We start from the raw sequence: 23,914 nt of genomic DNA, 5'->3' as shown, positions 1-23,914 counted from the left end.
AGCTTTTTCCACATCCTCGGTCACTAGGTTGCCTCCCACATTCAGTAAGGGGCCCACACTTTCCTTGACTTTCTTCTTGTTGCTAACATACCTGAAGAAACCTTTCTTGTTACTCTTAACATCTCTTGCTAGCTGCAACTCCAAGTGTGATTTGGCCTTCCTGATTTCATTCCTGCATGCCTGAGCAATAGTTTTATACTCCTCCCTGGTCATTTGTCCAATCTTCCACTTCTTGTAAGCAGAAGATTTTGATCTTGATTTTGCTAAAGCCTAAGATCCCTTCTCCCTGCCATTCCAGTGCCTTGGATTTGCATGTGTCCCCGAGGGTGGGCAGCATCTAGGGTGACCAGATGTCCCGATTTTATAGGGACAGTCCCGATTTTGGGGTCTTTTTCTTCTATGGGCTCCTATTACCCCCCACCCCCTGTCCCGATTTTTCACACTAGCTGTCTGGTCACCCTAGCAGCATCACCGTTTGAGAACCACTGCTAAGCAGAACATGCACTAGAGCGATTCACCTCCAGCCAGGGTTTCCAGACAGCCTCTGTCCTAGCTGGTGCGTCACTGTCGACAATGGCAAAGCCAAGCAGCACTGACATTCTATTATGCACATTACATAATAAATAATACATTCAGTAAAAGCAACGTGACACTGGGCTGCGAGTCCCGGCTTCGCTTGGCCTGTAAAAGTTGGGCCGTGTTTATTGACAGGAGTTATACTCCAGGGGCTCACATGCAAACCTCATTCAAAAACGCCTTCACATAAAGAGTCGGCTGATTTACACGTTTTCTGAGAGGAGACAAAGGAGGCAGCAGCTGGGGGAGCTTGGTGCAGTGGACAATCAAATAGCTACTGAATGGACACAGTCCAACTAAGAATTAGGCAGTGTGGAAAGCAAGTTAGTTGCTAACCACACATCTGTGATGCCTTTCACATGCCCACGCTGCATTAGCCTGCCTGTTTTAATGCTGCCCAACTCCAGGTACTTTCTCGTTTCATTTTTTTTTCTTTTGCCCCCGAACAGCTTCTGAGAAGCAAGTTTTACTATCAGAGAAATCCCTGAACCATTTACACCGGGGCAAAGTTTTTGCCCATATGCCCCAGTTTCACAGTCTGGCTGCACAAGGGGGCAAATAAGGAGAAAATGGAAGGAGGAATTGGAGTGTGTGTGCGTGTCCGTGTCCTGCAGAAAAAGACGTCTTGCAGAACTAGAGAACTGACCTAGAAAAAGGCAGAGCTTTTTGCTGCCCCCTAATGTGCATATTATCTAACACCTACAGCATGTGCGCATGAAATCAGAAAGAAGAAATACACGGCTCTGTTTACTTCCTACAACACCCCTACGCACACAGGGGCAGAGGAGAATACCATCACAATCAGGATGTGCAGGCCACAGAAACACAGAGGCGGGAAGTGTCAGGCCTTTGGGTGTGTTCCTGGGATTTATACAGAGCTTCCCCACTATGGAATTTCTTTCCCAGCTCAGAGCTTTCTGTGTATCAATAAGCAAATGAGCACAGCAGTCTCTTGTATCCAGCATAAACCCAAAACACCCCGTCGCTGGACCTCTCCCCCTAGGGCACGCTGGCTGCATTTGGCAAACAAGCAGTCACAGACGACACTTCATGCTGATCTGGGCAGTACCCATGGGTTAGGCCTGCTCATTCAAAGGATAAAAAACCGGTTTCACCCGAAATGAAGTCAGACGGTGGATCCGCGCCAGGGGACGGCCTGAAGTGAACAAAAGGGACTGGGTATTTACATGGGGAACATGACTATCCACAGTTGTTAGAACAAAGACTCGTGGAAGGGAGATTAAACCTCATGCTGCAAGGCTCAAGCCAACCTCTAACTAGCAGCAATTACACGGATTATCCCACCCCGGTCTCTGCCGGGCTCTGACGCACGGGGTGCTGAGCACTGCCAGAGACAGGACACTGGGCTAGACGGACCTGGGCTCTGATCCAGTCTCTCAATTGCACCCACAGGAGCCGTCTCTGCTCCCCGACACCCCTGAGCTCTGACTCCCTCTGCCGGACCACGGCAGCGCTGCAGTGACCCCAAAGCAGAAACCACACACTCTGGGTCAATGTTATCAATACCAATAACTGCACTGCCGAGGACGCATTACCGGAACAAGCATTCTCACACGGAGCATGTGATCTGACCCACAGGGATGGCTTGCCTCGTTACTGGATGCCCTCCAGGATGAGAACTAAAATCACAGCTAAGGAAACGAATTCATCTCCTGGTCTTGGCACCCCTCGTGGGAAGCACTGAACAGCAGCAGCCAAAGTCCAGGGAATAAAGGCTCAAAAGGGCAAAGCAACAGAAATGCTGTTTGATACCAAATCTAGTCACTGTGAATTCTTGGTTTTATTGCCCTTGGGCAAATTTGCCAATCCTTTTGTGTAGCATGAAGGTAGAAAACATGAGGACGTTAGAATACCAGTGGCCATATAGAGCGCATATGCAAATAAGCGTGTGAGATCTGCATACACAGAACAATGGTGCAGACAAGGGACCTAAAGCCGTCGTGCACACACAGAAAGATCCGGAAAAGTGCCTCAGGAAGGATAGAGAGGACTGGGACTAGAACAGATGAACAGCAACACCGTCAGTCACGCTGGGTCATGAATTGTGCCATTCAAAATGGCCTGCGTCTCCCAGAGACTACACAGCAATCGGCGATACCAGAGGACCGACGAGACTCAAGAGACGCAGGAATTGCCAAGAAATCACCACTGATGTTCTAAAGAAAATAAATGCACTGGCTGAAGAAGTGACTTGAATTTGAGATTTTGGTTTCTATTTTTAGTCTGATGGCTCCTGCAGTCTGGAACAGCCTCCATCTATCTCCCTGCCTCATGAGCTCTCCAGCTCAGTTCACATCTCTGCTAGCAATCGCTCTTCTCCCTCGCTGCTCCTTTCTCTCCCTAGGTTATTGTTTCAGCTCTAAAGGTAGTAGTAATTTTGTAAAGCATTTGAGACACAGCTTGTATTCAGAGCAGCTGGGAGCATATTTACAATAAGCAGCATTTAAAAATAACTTTGTAATTTCAACAAGAATAAAAGGGGGAGAAGGGAAATCATACAAAAACTAAACCAGATGAACATCTGAAAATGAAAGACATCATACAAGTGGAGTTGAAGTCACACATTGCTGTAGTCTGTTTAGCCTGTGTGCAGATACAGCTCCCCAGCAGAGGATGCACAAATTATGTTGCTACAGTCAGACAGATTTTCTTTTTTCATGCCATCACTTTCCACAAACGGAGAGTGATCAGGTCAGTCAATATGGTGTGACTGACACACACACACACACACACACACACAAATCCATCTTTCCTACCTGTCCACACCATATACCGACCAGAGCCCTGAAAACCGTCCACTTCATTGTACTCCCAACCCCCAACTAATACAGCTATTTCTGTGTCCTGATTTGTAACAGGGCACAGGCTTAGGCTCGGTTTTGTATGGGAACAACTCTCCAAAAGGACTGGCTTCTCTTTCTTACACAAGATGCTCACAGCCCGGGCCATGCAGCCAACCTGGTTTACATGGCTACCTCGGGCAATTGTAAATCTGGCTGAAGTTACAACTGTAACATGCCTGGAGCACTAGCCATTTAATCTCTTCTGAAAGAGAATACAGCACTCAGGAGAGACAACATCCCTTTAGATCAACGGTTCCCAAACTTTTCAGGGTCACGCCACCCCCGCCCCCACCCTGTCCGCATCCCCGCCCCAGGAGCAGGGGCTGTGGCTCGGGGTAGGGGGATGCAGACAATAGTAAAGGGGCCAAGGCTTGGGCCACAGCTGGAGGTGGGTCTGGGGCTGGGAGCAGGGCCTGAGCAGAGCTGGGGGTATGGCGTGGCTGGATGGGCCCAGCCCCCACAAACGTTCCTCTGCACCCCCTAGGGGGGCACACCCCTCAGCTTGGGGACCTCTGCTTTACATCTATAATGTATAGCTGCCAAATACATTTCTGAAATACAAGTCACGGGGCTTTAATATAACACCCATTCAAAAAAAACCCAACAATACAGAGGTAAGGGAATATAAAAGAAAGTTTCCCTCTCTTTAACCTCTTGGCTGCAGTGTTAAAGCCAAATTATCCATTGTCACCAACCACACTATAAATAAAGTATCATAGAATCTTAGAAGATTAGGGTTGGAAGAGACCTCAAGAGGTCATCTAGTCCAACCCCCTGCTCAAAGCAGGACCAATCCCCAACTAAATCATCCCAGCCAGGGCTTTGTCAAGCCAGACCTTAAAAACCTCTAAGGAAGGAGATTTCACCATCTCCCTAGGGAACCCATTCCAGTGCTTCACCACCCTCCTAGTGAAATAGTTTTTCCTAATATCCAACCTAGACCTCCCCCACTGCAACTTGAGACGATTGCTTCTTGCTCTGTCATCTGCCACCACTGAGAACAGCCGAGCTCCATCCTCTTTGGAACCACCCTTGTTCCTGCGCCCTCCTTCTTTAAAATACAGCCAGCTCTCCTGGACTCCTTTCCCCCCTCATATTAGCTTCCCAGGGGATCATAGAATATTAGGGTTGGAAGAGACCTCAAGAGGTCATGTAGTCCAATCCCCTGCTCAAAGCAGGGATCCTGCCCATCAGTTCCCTGAGGGAGTCAAAGTCTGCTTTTCTGAAGTCCAGGGTCCATATTCTGCTGCTCTCCTTTCTTCCTTGTGTCAGGATCCTGAACTCGACCATCTCATGGTCACTGCTGCACAGGTTGCCACCCACTCCTACTTCCCCTGTCAATTCTTCCCTGTTTGTGAGCAGCAGGTCAAGAGGAGCACGGCCACTAGTTGGTTCCTCCAGCACTTGCACCAGGAAGTTGTCCCCAACACTCTCCAAAAACTTCCTGGATTGTCTGTACACGGCTGTATTGCTCTCCCAGCAGTTGTCAGGGTGATTGATATGCCTCATGAGAGCCAGGGCCTGTGATCTGGAAACTTCTGTTAGTTGCCCGAAGAAAGCCTCATCTACCGCATCTTCCTGGTCCGGTTGTCTCTAGCAGATGCCCACCACGACATCCCCCTTGTACCAATAATGTCACTTTTCAGCAGCCTCTGTGGCCACGTTTCACCCCAAGGGTAGTAAGAAATTAAATCTCTACATATTGTGTACAAAGAACACTTGTAATCCTGCTCTGCTAGTCCATGGATTCCCAGAGCAGAACAGGGTTCAGCACAGAGATGAAACCCCCCATGCTCCCTGGGAAATGCCACACAGCCAGGGAGGGAGGGGTTTGAGAGGCATGGAAGACTCCACGTTCTGGAGAGTATCCTGTTTTCCCATCATTATAACTCTAAATGCCATCTCCATTGTAACTGAAGGGTTACAAGTAGTCTTGCAGAAAGTGCTCTCACTAAGGGACTGAATACTTACAGCAGACTTCAAGTAAACTAACCCTATTAGTATTCCATTTAAGGATAAACTTCCAGAAGACAGTAACATAGATTATGCTTAATTTGACTTGTAAGAGATTATTATGGGACTGGCTGTTTCTAAGGATCAGTAGTTAGATACACAGCCTCTCAGTCACAGATTCAAACCTGATCTGGGTCAGCAGTGAGTAAAAGGTGTTACCACCTTATGCGTACCAGCATCCCCTCTCTGGGAAATGAGCAAGTGGTCTCAATCCCGTGTCAATGGAAAGTGTACCCACTCGCACTGGGCATTCCTGCGGACACTGGCAAAAGACAGAAGACTTGATATCCTCTCACCCCAAATGGCCATGCCCTCTAAATCAGGGCCAGGAGAGTGCAGAGGTAAAGAAGGGGAGCTTTCCTTCACATGCCTTTCATCCTGCTCCCTGTCATTCTCTGCCCGTTTCCCAGAGTGGGCATTAAATATTCAGCTCCTGCCATGCGGAGCCCAGAAATATACTTGCTAGCTCGACACGCCTCTCTGGGCTGTCCCCATTCTGTTGGAAAAGACTGGACTCTAGCCTCCAGAGCGGTCAGCCTGGCTCCTTTCACAAGCTCTACATGCTCCCTCAGGGGATCATCGCTTTAGGTTCTCTCACTGGTTAATTGTTCCCTTTGTGCCCTGTGCGGGGGCCGAACTGGGGCTGTAAGTGCAAAGTAATGCTGTCAGTCTCGTTACAGAGCTGGTAACATCAGAATTGCAGGGTTATGTCAGAGTTACGAAATATTCCAAACGCGAGGACATCAATTCCAATACTTGCCCTCTCGTACAGTAATAGTGCTCTGGCCCGCTCCGAAGCAAGGCTGATGGATTTTGAAGTAAGTGATGAGACCTGACCACACTGAGCTGGTTTGGTAAGAGAAAACCATGCTAGATTACATCATAGTCACCCCGAGTGAGACAGTGAGTCAGGTGACAGTGGTCATGTCCCACAGAGGGCTGCAAGGTGCGGAGCACTCAGGCCCCCATGCCGCAAAGCACTTAAGCAGCCCGTGGGACTAGCCATGTGCTTAAAGCTAAGGCAGACACTGGAGTGCTGTGTTGGATCGGGGCCAGCTCTTGTAGAATTGAGCCCTGTAAGACCAGGAATCGTCAGAGGCCTCAGAGCACAAACCTAATGGGGTGGATTCCATATTCTAGACATTCACAGCCACACATTCACCACCCTTAATCTCCCTAGAACGTGCCTGGTTCCACCCTTCCCCTGCATGCAAGCTAAAATAACCTTATAAAGGCTGCTACTGCAGCAGCCTGTGAGAGTTTTGCCTTGGCAACTAGTAGGGTGGATGACTCACCTGGCAGCCAGATATCAGTTACAAGCCCAGCAACGGGGCCCCCAGCCATCTCAAGACAGCCCTATTCATCAAGTCAGGGAACACGTCAGGCAGACGACATTGCAAGAATATCAGCCCTAATGGGAACACATTGAGTAGCTCACTGAACCCTATTTCTCATTACCCACTGGGAGACCTGAACAGAGTTCCAAGGACAAGCGCTCTAGAGGAGGGAGATCATGACAGGTTTTTCCCATAGCTACACAGTCTGGTCCCCCTACTGTGGCATTCTTGGCAGCTCAGACTTTGCATTTGCCCAATATGAGAATTGTAGACATGTTTATATGTGCCCATGACTACCAGAGAATGGAGGGTTGGGTTTTTGTTGTTAAAGTTTAGGCTCCAAGTCTTAGCTGGTACTAGAATATAGCTCTCAATTAATTCTTCCCATATACTTCACAATATGGAATCTATTTCTATAGCCTGGCATGAGACACTGAGTTAGGCCATTCTGCTGTACAATGCCCTAATTTTCCAAAAAGGGAAGTCAAGGCACCTGAAACAACGCAGGTGTTAAGATGAGATAGCACCACGATGATTCGCCAGCCTGACCTCCTGCACAGCACAAGCCAGAGAAACTCTCCCAGGGATTCCTGCAGTGGAGGGAATTGTTCTTTTGCACTGCGCAACCACCATCCACTCCAATAACCTGTGGTTGAACTACAGCATATATTTGATAAACAGACAATGCTAATAAGGGTGGGATTTTCAAAAGTAAATAACGGGGTTAGGCGCATAACGTCCCATTGACTTTCACGCCTAAATTCTTAGGTGCTTCTGAAACTCTCCCCTCGAGATTTCCCAGGATGACGACTTGACCACTTCCCTCCGAACGCTGCTTCACGGGTTGATAGTTCAGTTTGTCTAACTCCTACTTCCAGCCACTGAACCTCATATGACTTTGTCCACTATATTAAAGGGCCTCTAATGTCAGATATCTTCATCTCGATCTCCCTTCTGTTTGAAAACCGACAGACTGAGCTCCTTTAGTCTCATTAGAAGTTGTATTTTCCCAACCACAAGTCACGGTTCTCATGGCTGAGCCCTTCTCAGTTTCATAGTATCCTTTTTAAGAAGTGTGAACACCAGAACTGGACACCGTTTTCCAGTTGTAGTCTCACTAATCCCACATACAGAGGGAATACCACGTCCCCGAACCCAGGCGATACTCCTGTGTTTATACAACCAAATATCACATTATCCCTTCCTGTTAAACTGGTTATTTACCAGGATCCCTAAATCCTTTTCAGATTCACAGCTTTCTAGGATACAGTCCCCCATGCAGCAAGTCTGGCCAACATTCTCAGCTCCTAGACCTCTGTACACCCCTTCTTCTCTCTTTAATCCAAGTTCTTTATAGACTTTTCACTACAAGGCACAGGCAGCTATCTGGTGGCCAGTGGATTAACAACATTCCTGAAAAGGGGTGACTTAGGCTTCAACTTCGGGGTCCTCTCTCCAACTCCACGAAAGAAGCATTTCCACCACTGCCAAACCAGTACATTTTAAACGGGAAATCATCTAATGCAAACAAATTCACCAATGCTCTGCAAGGAAAGAGAGCCCTCCTTTACTCTAGACAAGCACAGACACTGCCATCTTCCCATGCTCTCTGTCCCCAGGAGCACGTGCTGGGAGTTACAAGTGCAGCATGGTCCCATTCCGATTTGAGCGGGATCAGTGACAGATCCAGGGAATCACGGGCACATCTCCCTGAGTCACAAAGTGCTAGAGCCTCTCCAGTGAGCACTGGATTACAGGAGCGTTATCTGCTGGCTGGCCTCACTGCATTTCTTTCTCTCTCCCCAGGTGCAACAAGCTAGCCAACAGCCAGGACCGGATTTCCACTTAGGCACAGCAGGCAAGTGCCTAGGGGCGTCAGCATTCTAGGAGCATCTAAAAGTTAAAAATGAGTTAAAACTTTCATTTTTTACGGAAAACATGAAGGTCAGCTGTAGGCAGGGGTGGCGCTGAAGATGCTGTGCCTAGGGGCGCCTAAGGTGTAAATCCAGCCCTGCCAACAGCTAAGGAAGCTGAACTCTCTGTGAATTAAGCAGCAGCAGGGAACAGAGCTTAGATCTAGCATTTGAGAAAAGGCCCAACCCAAGTGCTTCTCTCTCTCTCAAAGCTTATGCTGATGCTGAAAAACGCTGAGAGATTTAGGGCAAAGTTCTCAAACAAGGGGCCCAAAGCTGGACTCCTTCAGGGATCTAAAGAGCAGCAGCCTGGCTTTCAGAAGCCTAGAGCACAAGTGAATCAAGTTAAAGAATGATGGGCTGGATGAATGGACTATAAGGTGGATAGAAAGCTGGCTAGATCGTCGGGTTCAATGGGTAGTGATCAATGGCTCCATGTCTAGTTGGCAGCTGGTATCAAGCGGAGTGCCCCAGGGGTCAGTCCTGGGGCCGGTTTTGTTCAACGTCTTCATTAATGATCTGGAGGACGGGACGGATTGCACCCTCAGCAAGTTCGCGGATGACACTAAGCTGCGGGGAGAGGTAGATACGCTGGAGGGTAGGGATAGGGTCCAGAGTGACCTAGACAAATTGGAGGATTGGGCCAAAAGAAATCTGATGAGGTTCAACAAGGACAAGTGCAGAGTCCTATGCTTAGGACGGAAGAATCCCATGCACTGCTACAGGCTGGGGACCGACTGGCTAAGCTAAGTTCTGCAGAAAAGGACCTCGGGATTACAGTGGACAAGAAGCTGGATATGAGTCAACAGTGTGCCCTTGTTGCCAAGAAGGCTAACGGTATATTGGGCTGCATTAGTAGGAGCATTGCCAGCAGATCAAGGGAAGTGATTATTCCCCTCTATTCGGCACCGGTGAGACCACATCTGGAGTACTGCGTCCAGTTTTGGGGCCCCCACTACAGAAAGGATGTGGACAAATTGGAAAGAGTCCAGCGGAGGGCAATGAAAATGATTAGGGGGCTGGGGCACATGACTTACGAGGAGAGGCTGAGGGAACTAGGATTGTTTAGTCTGCAGAAGAGAAGAATGGGGGGGATCTGATAGCTGCTTTCAACTACCTGAAGGGGGGTTCCTAAGGAGGATGGATCTAGACTGTACTCAGTGGTAGCAGACGACAGAACAAGAAGTAATGGTCTCAAGTTGCAGTGGGGGAGGTTTAGGTTGGATATTAGGAAAAACTTTTTCACTAGGAGGGCGGTGAAGCACTGGAATGGGTTACCTAGGGAGGTGGTGGAATCTCCTTCCTTTGAAGTTTTTAAGGTCAGGTTTGACAAAGCCCTGGCTGGGATGATTTAGTTGGGGTTGGTCCTGCTTTGAGCAGGGGGTTGGAATAAATGACCTCCTGAGGTCTCTTCCAACCCTGATATTCTATGATTCTATGAATCCCCAATGAAGTCAGCTGGGGGTGCTCTAGGCTCAGCCGATCCCGACACTGTAGATCTGGGGGCCAGGGTTGAACATTTCCGCCATAACTCGTCTAACACAAATCATACCATGCTGCGTATTAGAGAGATAAAACCCCATGGCTTTTGCATTTTTTGAAGTTAATTGTTTTTAATTTTGCTTTGCTCTGCATTTGCCATTCGTGCCTGTCCCACCCACACTGTACCCCAGCCAGCAGTGTCTCCCAGAGCCTCTTTCTTGCCGCACAAGTAGTAGGGCTGGGCTGCCAGGACTTACAGCAGTTCTGAAGAATGAACAAGCAGCCAGTGTCTGCTAGCCCAAGCAGCCGGAAGCCTTCGACCAGCCCTGAACCCAAGTGCTCAGACTGCAGAAAGTGGCTAAGGCAGCTCATTGTGCTTTACGTTAGGCCAGCACTCCAAGATCACAGCTTCCCAGATAACCTCTGACATCCGGAGCCCAGCTGTAGATGAGACAAACTGTCCTTAAATTACTGCCAACAGCAAGGAGATGCAGCAGAACAGCAGCAAGGAGATAAAGCAATTGCAACGCATTGGTAGAAAAGCCCTGGAGATTTGCTTCTTCATCTCCTCTCTGCCAGGGGTTCACCCTCTCTCTCTCGCACTGAGAGGGAAGGGGTGCTGTGAATGAACTATTCCTAAATGGGGCTTTGTACACACAGTGTAGTCTCCACAGCAGGGGAGAGGAGGGCTGAAAGAGAGCAGACTACCACCCGGGCGGCTCATCAGCACTGTGATGTGAACCAGACTGGTGCGAAGGCGGCTTGCGTTTTGAGGCAGGCTCTGAAAAGCGGATGTGAGATGACACTTGGGCACAGGGCCCCTCTTCAGGCAGTGGGGAAAAGGAGATTAGGCCAGTGTGGAACGAACACTAGCTCGTGCCCAATCAAGTCATTACGCACAGCACTGAACTCTCCAGGCAGCTACTGAGGCAGGCGGCTTGCTTTAGAAGTAAATTGTTTCCAACGTGTCAGCTCATGCACCAGCCCAAGTGTCAGGTCAGGACGAGATCCAGGAGGTGTTGCTTCCTGCAGCACATTTGGCATTTTAATCCCACGTCAATTAAGCAAAAGCCAAGGGGGTGTCATAGGAAGCAGGATGTGACGGCAGTGAAAAATTACACTTACACCTTTCTGCAAGGGATTGAAAGGAGGAACACAACAATCTCTCCTAAAGCAACTGCCAATGTCAGGTTTTCTAAGAGGACACGGCCACGTAGAGCCACAGGATCCACTCGGAGCTGCATTTCATTATCTTGTGGGGAGAGCATCTCGCTCCCTTCAGCCCAGCAAGCCTTTCCCCTCTCCATGCACATTCCTGTTCTAGAGCCTTTATTTCAGGGGTGTTCAAACATGTGGCCCGCCCTTATGTGCCCCCTCCCCTTTCACCCACACTCCAGTCACTGGTAATATCGGTTACTAGACCAACTTCTGTTGGCGAGAGAGACATGAAGAGCTCTGTGTGGCCCGAAAGCTCGTCTCTCACCACCAGAAGTTGGTCCAATAAAAGATAGTCCCTCCCGCACCTTGTCACTCTCATATCCTGGGACCAGGCTGGCTAGAACATCCCTGTGCAGGACAATGGAAGAGGAGGGTAGCAGGTGTGACGTCCCTATGGAACACAATCACAGTGCCGTCCCTGCCAACCCGCCCTTCTCCTTTCCCTGCACACGCTGCCAGGGTTCCCTCCCATCCTGTCCCACGGGGGCTCTATCCCCCGCGAGGCGCCTGACTCCAGTCTGAGCAGCAGCTCCAGGATCGTCTCTTTTTGTCGCAGTGCCTCCTGCTGGACGCAGATGATGCCAACTCCTCTTGTTCCAGCTGCTTCGGAAGGAATCCAGGTTTTTATGCAACGCAGAAGCAGCCAGAAGAGAGGAGGGGCCAGCCCTCTGGGGCCCTGCCTGCTCTCCAGGAGTACGTTATGGACCACCATTTCAGGATGGCTGTTCTACTCCACAGACAGGCTCTGCTTGAAGCCCATGTAACAGTGTGGTTGTCACACACACACACACACAGTCCTACAGAGCCCCACAACCTGCCAAGCTGGGGAAGCAGGAACCAATGCATTGCACTGTTGGGAATGAGACTGCCTCAGCCGGAGCGCAGGGCTGCTGTAACTGCGAGGGGTCCACCCTTAGCTGCGGGGGTGGAACGTATTGTTTTACACAGCTCATGGGGCCATAACTGACACTCTGGGCCGGTTCTGCTCCGGCAATGCCACGGGAGCAGAAATCACCCCCAGACCTCTGGCAAGGATTGCCCTGTGCGAGGCGCTTTGTGGGTGTACCCCAGCTCGCACGCCTCCCTCCTGGCAGCCTGCGTGTGCTGGGGCAGGCCTTGGGCACACCGCACGCTCAGTACCCCCCGCCGGTGGCAGTCCTCAGAGGCCAAGGGAGAGCAGGCCCCAGCTGAGACCAAGGAACTGTAACTGGCTGCCAACTCACAGCTGCCCCTCCTGCCAACAAAGTGCTGTTCACACCGTCGCTTGTCATCGGCAAAACTTGTGTCTTTCGGGGGACGGGGGAGGGGTGTTTTTTAAACACCTCTGAAAGACAAAAGTTTTGTCATTCAATTCCCAGTGCAGACAAGGCCTTAGTCTTTCTGTTGAAGATCTCACAGAACAAGGAACAGTTTTCCCTCCCTTTCCATTTCTGAGAGCAGTGCAGTAGGACATCACACAGCGAGCAGGCGTGACAGCTGTTAACCGAATATAAACACTGAAGAAACCTGACAGTAGCAAACTCCTGATGATCTCACAATGCTCTGTGCCAAGGACACTGTGAGCAAAACAGGCTTTAAAACTATCCCACCCTTGAATTAAAAAAAAGCAGCAATCGTTTAAAACCGGGATTGCTGACATGGAGGAAGGGCGTGTTCACTGAAACAGAAATAGGATCAAAACCAGACTCTAAAGCTTCTGAAGCCGAGGTGAGGAAACCCTGCCTTTCGCCTTGCACTGCTGAGCAGTGCCCCGGCCCCAGAGGAAGACGTGTTCCTGCCTCACAGACACACGCTGGGCAGCTGGAGGAAGGCCCAGGACTGAAGGTTGTGGGAATGTTCTTTGCCCCACAAGGTCTGTGCCTGCAGGGGATCATCCCAGGGAGGCTTTAGGGAGAAGGGGCAGGTTTTAATGCCATGGTTAGGCTGTGGGCTGAGAGGCAGAGAGAGGAGTAAGCATGGCAGAGATGGGCAGTGCCATGCCAGTGGGGCCTGGAGCTTGATGCACAGGGCAATGGGTAGCTAGCGACGGCTTTGAGACAGGCCAGGGCAGGCTAGGCTTTGGGCAGCGGCGTTCTGCAAAGGGCACAGGATTAGCAGCGAGAAGGCCAGAAAGGAGGGAGCTGCAGTTGTAACGTGAAAGGCAGCCAGAGCAAGGGCAAGGCTTGGAGAGAAGAGGCTGGGGAGATGGCAGAGTGGGAGAGGCCGGCGCTGGAAACGTTCAATGGGCATTGTCCCCACTGAGTTGGCAGCCAAAGCCAGAGAGCAAACAAGGACGCATGGCGAAGCCGAGCGGAGCAATGGCATGACCGCGAGGATGACAAGCTGCGAGCAGGGGGTGCTGCCGGAGCTGCCCAGGGAACCATTTGAAGGAGAAGAAAACCAGGAGAGCAGCCGCAGAGCCCAAGGAGGAAGGAAGCAACTGCAGGAAGCAGCAGATCCGAAAGGACACTGGGAGAGCGGAGAGGCTGGGACACAGGAAGGACAGTCAGGGATCTGGCAGGAGCAGACTCAGCGACCGCCTGGGCAGGAAACGGCCCCCCGGGCCTCTCAGGAAGGGCGTGTGAGAGAGAAGCCCAGGCAGCGGGAATAGGCTGGGAGACAGACTGCTGGCCACGCAGGCACATGGACAGAGCACTCTCTCCAGCACTGCCCTCACCCTGGGACCCATGCCAATGGGTCCACGCGGCTTCTTCTGTCAGAGGCTGATCTCACTCCCCGCGCCTTCTGCCCCTCACCCACCCAGCTCACAGTAACCCAGTATTACAATAGAGCTAGTGTCACCCCAGGGCTAACACCTAGGCAGGGCCAAGGCCCTCCAGAGGCCAGGTGGGTCCTCGTAACTGGGTCCTCCCACAGCATGGCCTTCACAGAGCCACGTTTGCAGTTGTGCCCTGGGCCATGCGGGGCTAGACTCTCTAAGCCCAGAGGGGGTGCGGTGGCTAGCATGTGCCCTGAACCGCGCTGGGCCAGTGGGATGCCCTTGGCTCACTGAGCAGTGCCTAACTCCCAGCGTGAGCAGGGCGAATGCAGAATCCTGCCCCTAGAGAGCTCCCTTCCCAGCCAGCCTCCCGGACGGAGAATGAATTCAAAGCCAGGCAATGCCACGCAATGGGGGCAGGAGGGAAGTCATGGGCACTTTGAAGAACTCCAGTGACTGGTAAATAACTTAGCTGCCTCCTTCCGGTAAATGCTCCATCCTCTAGGCCTAGAAACAGAACAAGCCCCAGAAGGAGAGCTGGAGAGCGCGACGGAGGAGGAGACTAGCAGCCCCACACAGCTAGATGCAGCTGCTGGCTCTGGAGAGCTGTGAGGAGAGACAGCGCGAGCGGAGTTTCACACAGCAGCTCGGGAAGCCCCACGCAGAAGGGTTTAGAGGCCGTCATTGCCCTGGTAGAATGGGCGTGACAGTCCTGCTAGAACAAGCGATCTGGCTGCAGGTAGCAATGCAACTATCCCTGGGACAAATGCTCAGGAAATGCAGTTTCTTCACTGGGATTCTCCCTATAGATGGATCAAAGAGATACAAGAGTTTCTGCAAGTCTCCTGGAGAGAGGATCCCTTGACCCTCAGGGGCTGGCAGGATGAGCCTGCCCGAGGCCGAGAAGCGACGAGTTTCGATGGGAATCGTGTGGGAAGGTTTTCAGGGTGAGGGCAGCGCATGAAGAGCAAGGGGGGAGCTAGACACACGGGGGTGGAGCATTCTCACCGTCCCCACACGGGTGCCGGAGTGACAGGACCAGAGCAAGGCAGGTGTAACTCCCATGGAGCAGTTCAGCCACAGCTGCACCATCGTGGCCCCAGGACCACAGAGAAGAGTCAATCCGGGTTCAAAGCGGCTCCCCCAGCTGGCCATGCACCAGATTCAGACCCATAAACAGGAGAGAAGGCCCTGACTTGCCCATCTCCCGTTGGATCCCTTAAGGGGCTACCTGAGTGGCTGAACAAAGGACGCTGACTTACTCCCTCCTGAAAAGCAAACACAGCTCACGTGGGGAGCTCTGGGACGGCAGCAGGCAGGAAGCGAGGGATGACAGAGCCTCTCTCTTGTGCCCAAGGGGTACTCGGTTCTGTTACACACACAAGCGTGGCTGTGGAGAAAGGCTTCCTGGAGCCTGAGAAAGTCACGTCCCCCCTCCGGGGAAGAAATGAAATTGGGAGCTGGGATCCAAGTCTAGGGAGCTGCAGAGTCGAGAAATGCCCTGCCCGACCCAGAGCCTGTTGCTGGCCCCGCCTGGCGAACAGCGAGATGAGCAGTGCTGAGAAGTTCAGCTGAGTGCAGGGGACAAGCGTTTTCCCAGCTGAGCTGCCAGCCTCCCTATTGCTGGGCCTTGGCTTGAACCTAAACTCCCCCCAGTGGCTTAAGGCAGCATTGCAGCCTCACCGCCCTCCACCCTTCCTTAGGCAAAGGCCAACTCACGCCCACAGACCGTCTGCTCCCCCACATCAATACTAGACAGGGACAAGGAGGTGCTGCTTCCGTTATACAAGGCACTGGTGAGACCTCATTTGGAGTACGGTGTGCAGTTCTGGTCTCCTATGTTTAAAAAGGATGAACTCAAACTGGAACGGGTACAGAGAAGGGCCACTAGGATGATCCGAGGAATGGAAAACCTTTCATATGAAAGGAGACTCGAGGAGCTTGGTTTGTTTAGCCTAACCAAAAGAAGGCTGAGGGGGGATATGATTGCTCTCTTTAAATATATCAGAGGGATAAATACCAGGGAGGGAGAGGAATTATTTCAGCTCAGTACTAATGTGGACACGAGAACAAATGGATATAAACTGGCCGTGGGGAAGTTTAGGCTTGAAATTAGACGAAGGTTTCTAACCATCAGAGGGGTGAAATTTTGGAACAGCCTTCCGAGGGAAACGGAGGGGGCAAAAGACCTCTCTGGCTTCAAGATTAGGCTAGATAAGTTTATGGAGGGAATGGTTTGATGGGATAACGTGATTTTAGTCAATTAGGCAATAACATGCCATCGCTGGTAAAATGAGGGTCCGGCTGGAGAATCTTGCCTGTATGCTCGGGGTTCTACTGATCGCCATATTTGGGGTCGGGAAGGAATTTTCCTCCAGGGTAGATTGGCAGAGGCCCTGGAGGTTTTTCGCCTTCCTCCGCAGCATGGGGCAGGGGTCGCAAGCTGGAGGATTCTCTGCGACTTGAAGTCTTTAAATCACGATCTGGAGACTTCAACAGCTGAGTTAAGGGAAAGTGGGTGGGTCAGCTTCTGTGGCCTGCATCATGCGGGAGGTCAGACTAGATGACCATAATGGTCCCTTCTGACCTTAAAGTCTATGAGTCTATGAGTAGACGCCCCCGGACAGGGAGGAGCAGCCACCCACCTAGCCCTTTCTATACCTCTCGTACGTTACAAGCTGCTACCCGCCAATTGTGCGCTTACTCGCCTAGGGAAGAGCATGGCCCTCAGGGCCGGCTCTGGCTTTTTTGCCGCTCAAGGCAGAAAAGCCTCCGGCCGCCCCCCCCTGCGGGGGGGGGGCGACCGGAGCCCTGGGGGGAGGGCGGCGAGCCCCGGCGGGGGATCCGCTCTCCCCCCGGCGGCCAGAGCGCAGGGGGCAGGGCGGCGAGAGGGCGGCGAGCGCCGGGGGGAGGGCGGCGAGCCCGGCCGTGGCCCCGCTCTCCCCGGCGGCCGGAGCGCCGCGCCGCCCCCCTCCAGGTGCCGCCCCAAGCACAAGCTTAGTGGGCTGGTGCCTGGAGCCGGCCCTGATGGCCCTGGTCCCCTGGCCTGCGCTCCCTGCCCCAGCCCTGCCAGCAGTCACCCCCCTGCTGGGGGTGTTTTTCACTGCATGTTCAGTGGGGCAAGGGTTGTTTCTGCTATGTCTGGGTACAGCACCTAGCACAGTGGGGCCCATTGTCTGCATTAACAGCAGTACCTACAGGAGCTGAGATGCGACAGAGCAGGGGCTGCAAGGCAGAGGCCACGGCTGTCTGTGCACTTTCCAGCTGCAAGCCACGCCATCGACTCGGACTCTCCAGGGAAAGTCGGTCTCTGTGGATTTTGGTTGGAGAAACAGCTGACTCTCTCTGGAGCGTCAATTGCCAGCTGGGCAGATATTTTCTACTTTGAGCCATAGGCAGGAGAGTCACTTCAACTAAATGAAGACATTAAACGTCACTACCATCTGGCCTTTATGTAGACCAGGAACCTAAAAGCCAGCCTGGTAGGGTAGGGTAGAAACAGCTGAGCACAGTTCAGAAAGCTGCCTGGATGGCAACCCTAAGGCACTGGATGGGAAAGCTAAAGGGGCCTCTGTTTGTGATGCAGAATCATTGCTAGAGGTCAGCTTCCTTCCCAGTGGCCCAATAAACATCCTTCCTGGGACTCTGAAGGCAACCTGCTGGGGGTGGCAGAGGTGACTCAGGCAGTAATGAGAAAACACCGTTTCCCCACGGTGGTAGAGCCGGATTCTTGAGATGCAAGTAGTACCACGAGTTCAGAGATGCCTGCCTAGAATGATGCCCCAGGAGAATTTAGCCTGTGACTTGGAGATAAACAAGGAGTGCTGCTCCCAGCTCCCACGTCTGGAAAGCCCCTCGCAGCGAACGGGAGCGTGACAATGAAACGTGCTGGGCGGCAGAGCACCTACCTGCTCTTGGGCCTTTGACAGTCTCCCCCTCAGCACACAGCTGGCTGTAAAGAAGTGGTCAAATATCTTCTGTACTCCCCCTTGGAGGGCAGGCAGCCTTCTCCACTTCGGAACGAGGGGGGCCACTAGAGCCCAGCTCTTAACACTATTCAGCGGCAGTTCCCCCACCCCAAATACCGAATTTCGTTCACCGTGTTCAAGGAATGCAAGATGCCTATGGTCTCTGTCAGAATGACATCACCCTAATACACCTGGTCAGGGGGGCGGTGCTGGGCATTTCAGACAAGATGCCAGGTGACCGCAGAAAGGGGGAACAATACAAGAGGCACAAATGCAGCCGACGGCAAAGAGACGGGATCAGCCTGGCTGAGCAGCATGAGAGAGCCAAAGGCCCTTGAGGAAACAGTGCTGCCCTCAGTGTCAGATACAGCAGAATGAGCACAAAGCTGCCTGTAGTGTTAGCCCGTCCGTCACAGCAAGAGAAGGGAAGAGGAGCTGTTCCTCTAAGGCAGAGGTGGGCAAACCACGGCCCAGGAGCCACATCCAGCCCTCCAGACATTTTAATCCGGCCCTCAAGCTCCCGCCGGGAAGCGGGGTCTGGGGGCTTGCCCTGCTCTGATGCTCCAGATGGAGAACGGGGTCAGGGTCTTGCCCCACTCTGCACAGCTCCCAGAAGCAGCAGCTCATCCCCCCCTACGGCTCTTTTGCGTAGGGGCAGCCAGGGGGCTCCACACACTGCCCCCACCCCAAGCGCCGCCCCCACAGCGCCCATTGGCCAGGAACCGCAGCGAATGGGAGCTGCAGGGGCGGTGCCTGTGGACAGGGCAGCATGCAGAGCCACCTGGCCTCGCCTCCGCATAGGAGCCAGAGGGGGAACATGCCGCTGTTTCTGGGAGCTGCTTGAGGTAAGCGCCCTCGGAGCCTGCCCCCCGATCCTCTCCCATGCCCCACCCCCTGCCCTGACCTCCCTCCCGCCCTCCGAACCCCTCGGTCCCAGTCCAGAGCACCCTTCTGCTCCCCCAACCCCTCATCCCCAGCCCCACCCCGGAGCCCACACACCCAGCCGGAGCCCTCCTGCCCTCCAACTCTCAATTTCATGAGCATTCATGGCCCGCCATACAATTTCCATACCCAGATGTGGCCCTCGGGCCAAAAACTTTGCCCAGCCCTGCTCCAAGGCTATCAGTCAGGAAATCAAACCTAAATGCTTCACATGCGATTCTCAACCTAACCAGTCGGACTTTCTGCTCCTTCCCAGCAGCATTTCTTGTGGCCATTCCCATGCCCAGTGAGTCGGAGGTGAAGGCAGAGGGAGAGGGAAGTTTCTCAGGGTAGTCCAGATGTTCATAGCATTCCACAGCTGCTTCCTCATCTACTCTTGGCAAAAGGGGTTACAGGGCGAGGGGCTGTCAGATCAACACTTGACATCTCAGTTTCAAGAAGCAAATGTGAACAATAAAGAATGCCAGAGCAAAACTCCTCACCCTCCGTCACTCCTGCCTCTGTCGGAAATAGCGAATTCCCACGCTGCAGGGGCTCGACCGGCTGAGAGTTACTCCCTCACAGTAGCAGAGCATGGCTTGGCCTGGATTACACTACAGTAAGGCATCTGACTCACACAACGGCAGTGTCTAAACTCAACTGTACCAGCAGAAAGTCATCATTCAAAGGGTGAGTGACTCAAGAGCTTAACTAGCTAGTAGAGGCTCCCACGCTGGCTGCTGTTATCTACCAGCGTGTGACAGTCAAGACGCACCAATGACGGAGAACCGGCTCCAGGGTCTAGAGCACAACAAAAGCAGGGAGCTTTGGAATGAATGGGCACACAGCCGGGTGAGGCATGGACGACCAGCAGAGCTCCACACATGAAAACACACACTTTCCTTTTTAACACGCACCAAAAGGATGCATGTTTCTTTGTCTTTATACATTAATTTTCATTTTCTTCTCCTCGGCTCTTTGCAGGGATCTTGAAGAGTTCTGGTGAAACTATTCCTACTGCCGACTGGACACATTCACATCCATCCCTTGCTTAACGCTGCAAGGCCTTGGCCAGTGCCACAGCAGCACACTGCTCACTAGCTTGAGCCAAACCCGTCAGTGCCCAGGGTAAGAGGGACGCACTGTGGAGTGACGTTACATCCAAGGGGGCCAGCAAAAATAAACGAATAAATAATAATGAAAAAAGGCAGCATGCCAGTAATCAACAGGAACATTTCCACTGACTGAAAAGGGGCAGTGTGGGGATCCCAGGCTCTCAGCTCCGTGTGCAGCTCCCCACCGGGAGCCCAGCTGCAGTCCCGCTCTCGGCTCCCCGCTGGGAACAGAGCTACCCTCCCCTCCCCCAGCCGGCTACCGGCTCCCTGCTGGGAACATAGCTACCCCCCCCCACCCCCGCAGGCTACCGGCTCCCCGCTGGGAACATAGCTACCCTCCCCTCCCCCCGCCGGCTACCGGCTCCCCGCTGGGAACATAGCTACCCCCTCCCCTCCCCCCGCCGGCTACCGGCTCCCCGCTGGGAACATAGCTACCCCCTCCCCTCCCCCCGCCGGCTACCAGCTCCGCGCTGGGAACATAGCTACCCCCACCCCTCCCCCCGCCGGCTACCGGCTCCCCGCTGGGAACATAGCTACCCTCCCCTCCCCCCGCCAGCTACCGGCTCCCCGCTGGGAACATAGCTACCCCCACCCCTCCCCCCGCCGGCTACCGGCTCCCCGCTGGGAACATAGCTACCCTCCCCTCCCCTCCCCTCCCCCCGCCGGCTACCGGCTCCCCGCTGGGAACATAGCTACCCCCCCCCTCCCGCCGGCTACCGGCTCCCCGCTGGGAACATAGCTACCCCCCCCCTCCTCCCGCCGGCTACCGGCTCCCCGCTGGGAACATAGCTACCCCCCCCTCCTCCCGCCGGCTACCGGCTCCCCGCTGGGAACATAGCTACCCCCCCACACCCCCGTCGGCTACCGGCTCCCCGCTGGGAACATAGCTACCCCCCCTCCCCCCGCCGGCTACCGGCTCCCCGCTCGGAACATAGCTACCCCCCCCCACACACACACACACACGGCTATCGGCTCCCCACCAGGAGCCAGCTGCACTGAGTCTCCCAGCTCCCTGCTTGGGGCATGGCAGTCACCTAGGTTCCCAGTGGGGAGCTCCACACCCAGAGTCCGGTTGGCTACCAGGTTCCCCTGTGCAGCCAGGCTCTGAGCGAGGAGCCCCGGGGGCAGCCGAGCCCCCCCATCTGCCCTGGGGTGATAGGAATGACAGCCCACAGCCCATGTAAGTAACCCCCAGTGTCCACACAGACACTGCACCGCCCTAAGGACACCGCCATTAGCCCTCGGGCTCTCCTGGAGGCGGAGTTATTAGGTGGGTGTAGTAGGGCAAGGCTGGAGTTAGGTGCCTTACCTCGCCCTAACTCTGTAGTACAGACCAAGGCCTAGCATGCTCCTTTTGAGCCTCCTTTCAGCCCCCAATGCGCCTGTGTTCCTGCCGCAGACACATCCCAGCGCTGGTGCTGCCGCTGTGCATTGAGAGAGACCTGGGCGAGGCTCCCCAGACACAACGCGAGAATCGCTATGGCTGCCACCCTCCTCCCCCTCCTCGGCGGGCAGAACAATCACAGCTGGCAGGACCGCCATTGCTGGCCAAATGGTCAATTAGGGCAAGGCAGTGGTGAAAATTAAGTCCCTTGGGTTTTGGGGGGTGGGGTGGGGGGAAGTGGTGCTGCTTCCAGTGTGGGTGTGTGTGCGCGCGCGCGTGTGTGCGCATGCGTTAGAAACACACACACCTCCCCCTTGCAATAGCGGGGGTCAGGGCCGTGCTAGCACCTTGCTATCCCTTCCAGAGTGGGGGAGGGGGGAAGAGGGGAGGGGGCAAGTCTTCATGTTCTCCTACACTGCTGTTGCTACTGGCATGAAACCACGGGACAGCAGCCAGGAAACAGTGCAGGAAGGTGGGGAGCATGGGCCTAGCGATGGAGGGGCAACATCCCCCTGCCAACTTCGAGTCAGCAATGCCGCTCTTCCCCCTGCTCCCCACCTAACAAAAGCCAGCCCAGCTGCTGTCCCCTGGGAAGGGGTGAAAGGGAAGAAGCCTTGGCCGGAGCACAGGTTCCGTAACCCCCGGCCCCCGAGCATGATCGCCCACACTGCTATGGCTAGCACCGCAGCGAGCCTATAGGCCCGGCTCGGAGACACTGCCGTGGTGGGTTTTGGCAGCCTAGACGGAGCCTGGCCACACAAAGTGCACCGGAGCCACAGCGACTGGAGCCCAAATCCACCTCTTCCCCAGCAGTGGGGCCATTTCTGACCCTTGCCGGTGGCGAGGCCCCTTCCAGCCCCGGAAGCACCCCAAGCAGCCAGTGGGGCTTTGCCTGGCTCCCGCGTTCACTTCTGCATGGCAGCCCCACCGCAGATGCTAGCACATAGCTGGGAGTCAGACAAGAGCTCTGCATGAGGCGCTGCCCACAGTACGTTGTGATTCACACAGCTCCAGGCAGGATCAGGCCCCCCAGCCACGTCAGGCTTACAGAGTGCGGCACACGCCTGCAGCAAGGGCATCAGGAAACAACAGCTTCAAATGCAGCGTAGCAGCTTTCGAACAGAGCCTCTCCTGTGCTCTTCATGGACCTGCAGCAGGGTACCGGCGGAGTCTGTGAACCCAATCTTCTCAGGGCTGGGAAAGCGGGTGGGAGAGAAACACGTTGGGGCTTTTCTACTGAGCCTTAAAATAACCCCGTGTGTCGGAGAATTCCTGTTCAGCCCCATCCACAGAGCCAAGACCACAGGAGAAGTCAGGCTGAACTCCCCTCAGGGGACGCTCTCCCCTGAGCCCAGAGATCCCTGAGGACGAAGCACATACCTCTAGTACTGCTAGCCCTTCTCTTCTACCTCTGGGGCGGTCAGCTGCTGTAGGTGAGACCTAGCCACAGTTCACTGAATTCACACAAAAAATGTGAACTGATTTCCAAAGCAAGCCAACCCCCGTGGGTTCCAGAGCAACACAAGAGGAAGGGGCACAGCAGCCTGGGGAGGGAAGAAAAAGCACCTCCTTTCTGCCCCACTGGTCTCCAGTCAGCCACAGCCTGCGGCCCCAAAAGCATCAATCAAAAGGAAGAGACTGAACAGAAGGTGGGGGGTCAGCAAGTCGCTGTCTGGAAGAAAACAGCCTTTAGAATCTCAGGAGAGGGTTAAATATTGCCAGGCACTGCACATCTGCATCATCAGCACTCCACGGAGACCAGCAGCACAGGTCTATTTATAAACCAGTGTACAGCTGTGGTCTGCAGTGCGAGATTAAGACTGCAGACTGCCAGCCTGTGACAGACTATGGTTTACTCAAATTAAAGGGTAGGTTATGTACCCCCGCCCCCAGCCCCCTGACACATTTATTTGTGTGTGTGTGTGCGCACACACACACACGTCAGTCATGGAACAAAGCACCTGTACAGAAAGCTGCCTTCGTGGGCTAATGTGTCCCTATCCAACCTTGCTGCTCCCTCACTCCACAGTACCAACACAATCAATCCGTGCACTCTGGCTGCTCCAATTCACCACCAATCATTATCCTGCCTAGAATATTGGCAGGTTTTGTTTATAGCCCGTTTGATGCAAGAGGACTCAGGCTGGCTGCAATGGTGAAGGAAAGCAAAGACATTGTATGCTATTTGTTACCACTGTTCATTTGCAGGAAGAAAATAAACTGTCCTGTGGAGACAGAACAGATGAGGGTCCATAGTGCTCCCTCCCAGTCCTCACTCTTCTCCCTCCCTCCCTGCCACAGGCTTTCTTTTCACGGTTTGTTTTATGACGGACCCAAAGAAGGGCAGGGAAGGCTCAATGAATAGCAAGGCAAACGCTTAACTGCCACCTCCAACCCTCACTTGGAACCCAGTTTTAAAACTCTC

General features: G+C 53.5%; 1 protein-coding gene across 1 annotated transcript in view; it reads right to left on the bottom strand.

The window, feature by feature from the left end:
• Nucleotides 1-23,914, bottom strand: part of SLX9 (SLX9 ribosome biogenesis factor) — a 119,537-nt gene that overhangs the window by 75,943 nt on the left and 19,680 nt on the right. The window lies entirely within an intron of this gene.

Source organism: Emys orbicularis, chromosome 11, assembly GCF_028017835.1.
Source record: "Emys orbicularis isolate rEmyOrb1 chromosome 11, rEmyOrb1.hap1, whole genome shotgun sequence".
In the NCBI taxonomy this organism is placed as follows: Eukaryota; Metazoa; Chordata; order Testudines; family Emydidae; genus Emys; species Emys orbicularis.
The sequence above is the reverse complement of the archived record's forward strand: the minus strand, read 5'-3'. Positions and strand labels throughout refer to the sequence as shown.